Source organism: Penaeus japonicus, unplaced genomic scaffold (assembly GCF_977035675.1).
Source record: "Penaeus japonicus unplaced genomic scaffold, GWHDUDI00000001_assembly GWHDUDI00000022, whole genome shotgun sequence".
Lineage (NCBI taxonomy): Eukaryota > Metazoa > Arthropoda > Malacostraca > Decapoda > Penaeidae > Penaeus > Penaeus japonicus.
In genome coordinates this window covers 36,748,345-36,755,844 of record NW_028234424.1, presented here as the reverse complement: position 1 = coordinate 36,755,844, position 7,500 = coordinate 36,748,345, and the positions used below count along the sequence as shown (strand labels likewise).

Here is a 7,500-nt window from a genome sequence, read left to right as displayed (position 1 = left end):
TATCTTATTGTATATGTTAATTCGTGTGTTATTATGACTCCATCTTGGCATTCCTCTTTATGCTTCACAAGGCAGGTAAATTTCGTGCCAAGAGCAAAATTAATCGAACTTGATATTCCTCTAATATTTAATATTGTGAATCGCAAGGTGTTTTATAACATTAGTCGATGATTAGTGGCCTATGGTTTCCTTAGTTCATTTTATGATGTTGTATGTGGACTCCCTTAGGGTAGTGTTTTGGGACCCTCTCCTTCCATAATGTGGACTGGTGCTGCATGAAAGGTACACTAAGCATTAATATATGAGATATATTTATACATATACGCAAAATCACACACACACACACACACACACACATACACACACACATAGATATGTATATATATGTATATATATATATATATATATATATATATATATATATACATTTATTTATATATACATACATACATGTATATATATAATATATATATAATATAAATATATATATATATATAATTATATATATAATATATAAATATATAAACATATACAGTAATATGTGTGTGGGTATATACAATACACACAAACAAACACACACATACACAACACACCACACACCCCCCACACGCACGCACACACACGCACACACACACCACAAAACACAACGCCCCCACACAACACACACACATGTATAAAATATATATAATATATATATATATATCTAGACATATATATATAAATATTAAAATATATATTATAAACATAAGTAATATATATGTATAAATGCCACTCACACACGCACACACACACACACAGACACACCCACACAAACACATACACACACACACACACACACACACACATATATATAAAATATAGATAATATATATATATATATATATAAATATAAGTATGTCTTATAGAAATATATATATATATATATATAGATATATATAATTATATATATGTATAGTATACATATATATGTATATAAATATGAATATAAAATATTTATTTATCTACATATAAACATATATAATATAGATATATATATATATATATAATATATATATATCTATAGATATCTATATATAAATATTATATCTATATACATATATATATCTGTATATAATCATATATAGTATTAAATTTGTATATATATATTAATTTATCTACATAATACATATATATTTAGATATATAATATATATAATATATAATATATATATATATATATAGATATATATATATATATATATATTATATTCTATATATCTGTTACGTGTATTTGTGATTCTCTCTCTCTCTCTCCTCTCATCTCTCTCTCTCCTCTTCTCTCTCCGCTCTCTCTCATCTTCTCACTCTCTCTCTCTCTCCTCTCTCTATAATATATATATATAATATATATACACATTTATGTAATAATATAAATATTTATAGATATAGATATGTATATAAAATGAATATAATATATATATATATATATATATATTATATATATATATATGTGTATGCATATAATATATATATATATAATATAATATTATTATATATAATATATAAATGTATGTATTTGTATAGATATATATATATATATATAATATATATATATATATATATTATAGTATATATATAATACAATATATAGATATAAATATGTATATATATACATACATATATATATATATCTAATAACATTATATCTATATATATATAATATATATATATTATATATAATATATATTATTATAGTATAGATGTATGTATGTAATATATATATATATATAGTATATATATATATATAATATATAATATTATAAAATATATAATATAATACATATATATAATGAATATATATTATATATATATAAATATATATATATATATGTATATAATGTAAAAATATATATATATATATAATATATATATAGATAAATATATTGATATATATATATCTATATATATATTATATAACAGAATAGATATTTATACTCATATATAATAAATAATATATATATAGATTACACATATATATATTCATGTAATATATACATTTTCCCAATCTATAATATAATAATATATACATATATATAAATTTTAAAAAAAAAAAAAAAATATATACACATATAAAATATACATAAAATATATATATACACAGATATAAATACATGTATAGTATATACATTTTATCCCAAGCTATAATATAGTAATATATGGATGTGTGTGTATGTATATATATATACATAATATATATATATAATTATAATAATAGTATATTTATATTTCTATATAATAATAAGTATTTTATATATATAAGTGTAATATATAATAATATATATATATATATATATATATAAATTTAAACTAATATATGTATGTTTATATATATATATATATATATTATAATATATATTATATATATAATAAATATATATATTATATATATATAAATATAATAGATAATATATATATATAATATATATATATGTATGTATGTATATATACACAGACCAAATATGAATTTATTTAAACCCCAACTTTACATACAAAGAAAAGAAGAAACAACAACAACAAAAACACACACCCGCTGGAAAGAACTGACAAAGGTAAAACCTTTACCGAAGGCTAAAAGAGTATTTGCCTTTGAAAAGCACGAAACAAACAAACAAACAAATTAAACGCATCCAACGATTCAATCCTTTCACAGTTTCTAAAAGAAAGAAAGAGAGAGAGAAAAAAAATAAAATAAAATACAGAGAATTCTAATTTTACTACGACTGTAAAATCATATAAAAAGCATTAGGTCTGTAATCCAAATATCTCCTCGTCATATTGGGATCGGTTGATGATCGACATATTTGCTTTAGATTCCGGGTGAAAATTTGATTTCCTTATGTCCGCGTGAGCCGTAATTCAGTTTGGAATGTTCTCTTACTTTCGTTCGTTCCGGTGCAGCTTTGCATTAGCTTTCGGAGCTCGCTAAGCCATATTATTGTGTGCTAATCCGACTAAAAAAAAAATGTGACGAACGAAATGCGCAGATTGTTGCTCTCGCTGTCTGTCTCTCGTTCGTGTTCTTGATTATTATGTTTGTGTGGGTGGTCTATTGTCTTTTTTTTTATCAGTCTGTTTTCCTGGTTGTCTGTGTCTGTGTCTGTTTCTCTCTCTCTCTCTCTCTCTTTCTCTCTCTCTCTCTCGCTCTCTCTCTTCCCTCCCTCTCTCCCTCCCCCCCCCTCTCTCTCTCTCTGTCTTCTCTCTCTCTCTCTCTCTCTCTCTCTCTCTCTCTCTCTCTCTCTCTCTCTCTCTCTCTCTCTCTCTCTCTCTCTCTCTCTCTCGCTCTTTCTCTTTCTCTCTCGCTCTTTCTCTTTCTCTCTCGCTCTTTCTCTTTCTCTCTCGCTCTTTCTCTTTCTCTCTCGCTCTTTCTCTTTCTCTCTCGCTCTTTCTCTTTCTCTCTCGCTCTTTCTCTTTCTCTCTCGCTCTTTCTCTTTCTCTCTCGCTCTTTCTCTTTCTCTCTCTCTCTCTCTCTCTCTCTCTCTCTCTCTCTCTCTCTCTCTCTCTCTCTCTCTCTCGCTCTTTCTCTTTCTCTCTCTCTCTCTCTCTCTCTCTCTCTCTCTCTCTCTCTCTCTCTCTCTCTCTCTCTCTCTCTCTCTCTCTCTCTCTCTCTCTCTCTCTCTCTCTCTCTCTCTCTCTCTCTCTCTCTCTCTCTCTCTCTCTCTCTCTCTCTCTCTCTCTCTCTCTCTCTCTCTCTCTCTCTCTCTCTCTCTCTCTCTCTCTCTCTCTCTCTCTCTCTCTCTCTCTCTCTCTCTCTCTCTCTCTCTCTCTCTCTCTCTCTCTCTCTCTCTCTCTCTCTCTCTCTCTCTCTCTCTCTCTCTCTCTCTCTCTCTCTCTCTCTCTCTCTCTCTCTCTCTCTCCTCTCTCTCTCTCTCTCCTCTCTCTCTCTCCTCTCTCTCTCTCTCTCTCTCTCTCTCTCTCTCTCTCTCTCTCTCTCTCTCTCCTCTCTCTCTCTCTCTCTCTCTCTCTCTCTCTCTCTCTCTCTCTCTCTCTCTCTCTCTCTCTCTCTCTCTCTCTCTCTCTCTCTCTCTCTCTCTCTCTCTCTCTCCTCTCTCTCTCTCTCTCTCTCTCCTCTCTCTCTCTCTCTCTCTCCTCTCTCTCTCTCCTCTCTCTCTCTCTCCTCTCTCTCTCTCTCCTCTCTCTCTCTCTCTCTCCTCTCTCTCTCTCTCTCTCTCTCTCTCCCTCTCTCTCTCTCCTCTCTCTCTCTCCTCTCTCTCTCTCTCTCCTCTCTCTCTCTCTCCTCTCTCTCTCTCTCTCGCTCTTTCTCTTTCTCTCTATCGCTCTTTCTCTTTCTCTCTATCGCTCTTTCTCTCTCTTTCTTTCCTCTTTCCTCTCTTATTTACTCCTCTGCCTCTTTCCCTCTCTCTTTCGGGAAGAGTGAAGTTTATGACAGATGGATAGATAAAGGAATAACACCGAAAGAATAAGAGAGAGCGAGAGAGAGAGAAGAGAGACGAGAAAGAAGAGAGAGAGAACAGAGAGAGAGAAGAGAAGAGAGAGAAAGCGCGAGAAAATGAGAGAGAGAAGAGATCAGAGAGAGACCTAAGAGCTACTTATGAGATAAAGCCTAACGAACGGCTTTTTGAGATTTTGTTAAGAAGATATCAGGTGCGGGGGAGTGGGGAAAGGGGAGAGGGGAGGCGAAGAAGCTATTATCTTGTTTGACACAAGAGAATTATGCCCCTTTTGGTATGTATACTGTTTGGCGGTATTGATTTTTTTAATTACTTTCGGTCATGTATTGCATTGGTAGACTATGCTCACACGACAGCATGTATATATATATATTTTAGATATATAAATGATATATTTATATATAAATATAAAAACAATAATATATATATATCACTTTGTAAATATGTACAACATACATATATATAATATATATATATATAAATATAATATATATATATAGTATGTATATATACACACACATGTTATACTCACACATCGCATGTATGTAAATGTTGATATATATAGTATATAATATAATATAAGTATAGTTTATATAGAGATATATAATATACAGAGAAATGTATATTAATATATATATCTAGTTACAAAATATGTATATATGTTTGTATGTATGTATATATATATACTCTTTCTATTTATATATCCGCTGTCTCTACAAGTATATAAATGAGCGACCCTGATTTCCGCGAGTGACACAACTTTGAGTGTTTTCTACATATCAACACGACGACTTCCATTCAATTGTTGACCTTGGCTGACCTGAGATTGATGGTCAGCGGAATGAATGGATAGAGTGACATCAATTGATCGGAACAACACGATATACGAGCATTTCGTTTTCTTCGCGTTATAGTCGCCATTTATATAAGGGGACCTTTCCTTATTTTCAGAAATACGACTTTAAGTAATTTTCTTCTTAAACGCGTAATGAAAATTGCTTTCCTCGATATATACTACACCAATAGATAAGTGAATATATAAATAAATAGATAATGAGAGAAATTTCGCGGATTAATCTCGTTTTCTTTGGTTTATAGGGGAGTAAGTTATCAAAGAGTAAATGATATCTTGATGAAACATTTTAATAACTTAACCTTATAATGTATACACATGCTCTGTCACCCCTCTCATCTCTCACTTTCCCCTCTTCTCTTGGCTTTCATTTTCCCTCTGCTACCCTAATTCCAATACAACCGACTTTCCTTATTTTTGTTTGTCTGTCTATCTTCTTCCGCGTGCTTGCTGTCTATGAGATGTGTTTCTCTCTTTCTCCTCTCTCCACACACTGTATCCGTCTCTCGTGCTCTTAATCGCTCTCCCGATACCAAATTGAAACAAAACAACAAGTAAGCGCAAACCTCCACAAACAACTTCCCCCCCCCTAAAATGAGGAAAAAAGATAGCAGAAATAAAAAAATAGACAATAATAACCCATAGCTCCTCCCCAATTGCACAAAAGGATAAAAAAATAAAATATATTATTCCCACACACCCCCCCCCCAAAAAAAAAAAAAAAAAAAAAATAGAACAATAACAACAACAATATATATAGCGTAGATATATATATTATATATATATATATATATATATAAATAAAAATATAGCGTAAAGAAGAAAAAAATAATCGAAAGCGACACCCACACTGCACAAAGCGAGAAATCGAGATCGTAGCACAACCGCCGCCTTCGCGCCGCATCAGCAGAAAGGGCCAAGTGTACAATCGCTTTTTCCTTGAATTCCATGAAATTTCCCTAAAGATATCCACGACCCTTCCCTCCAGATTCCAGCCCTTGACACATTCCCATTGCTGCAAGTGCTTTAACATACTGATCCCCTTGAGAGGAGAAGAGAGAGAAAAGAGAGGGACGGAGAGAAGAGGGAAGAGAGAGAAAAGAGAGAGAGAGAGAGAGAGACACAACAGAGCGAGAGAGAGAGAGAAGAGAGAGAGAGAGAGAGAGAGCATTAGAAATAGAAATAGATAGACAGTCAGATAATAGCCAATGAGTGCGAACGAGAGAGACGGCGAGAGAAGTGAGAGAGCAGAAAGAGTCGAAAGCAGTAGGAAGAAAGAGGGTACGTAGAGGACAAAGAGCGAGAGAGAAGAGAGAGGAGAAGAGAGAAGAAGAGAGAAGAGAGAGAAAGAGATGCGAGAGTGGAGCGAGTGAGAGGGAGAGAAGGAAGAAGGAGGAGGGAGGGAGGGACGAGAGAGAGAAGAGAAAGAGAGAGAGAGAGAGAGAAGAGAAGATAGAGAGAAGAGAGAGATAGAGAAGAGAGAGAGAGAGACAGTAGGAATGGGAGGCAAGAGAGGAAGAGAAAGAAGAGAAGAGAAGTGAAGAGACAGAAAGAGATGAGAAGAGAGAGAGAAAAGAGAGAGAGAGTGAGAGAGAGAGAGAAAAGAAGGTGAGAGAGAGAAGGAGAAGAGAGAGGCGAAGAAAGAAGAGAGAGAGAGTGAGAGAGAAGAGGCAGAGAAACAGTAGGAAAAGAGGACAAGAAGAGACAGAGAGAGAGAGAAAACTGAGAGGAGACGACAGGAGAAGGAGATGAAGACAGAGAAAGAGAGAGAGATACTGTAGGCATGAGGGAAAGAAAAGAGAAGTGTGAGAGAGTAGTAGAGAGGAGGGGGAGAGAGAGAAGGGAGGAGCGAAGAGATAAACGCTGCATGTAGGAGAAAGAGAGGGGCAAAGAGAGAGAGGAGAGAGAGAGAGCGATCGGGTCGAACGGACCTGACCATACTCCCACCAACTGCCTCTCGCCGCATCTGCCAGGGCCGTCTTTATTCTTTCTGGACTCTGCGACTAAACCAATTATTTCTGCCTCATCGGAACGGCAAACGGCTCGTTCCTTGTACTTACGTCGTTTGGCAGTATGTCGATTCCGACGCGCTGGCCTGGTCCTCTTCTGCGCTGACGTGGGAGGGCTGCGGAGGATTTGCCTTGTATGTGCGGATGGGAGCGGGTTTGGGCGGGCCAAAAGTATGTTTTTTTTGTTGTGC

The 7,500-nt window shown here is 33.7% G+C and overlaps 1 protein-coding gene across 3 annotated transcripts in view; it reads left to right on the top strand.

Annotated features, from left to right (window-relative positions):
- Positions 1-7,500, top strand: part of LOC122263048 (glutamate receptor ionotropic, NMDA 2B) — a 786,594-nt gene that overhangs the window by 89,147 nt on the left and 689,947 nt on the right. The window lies entirely within an intron of this gene.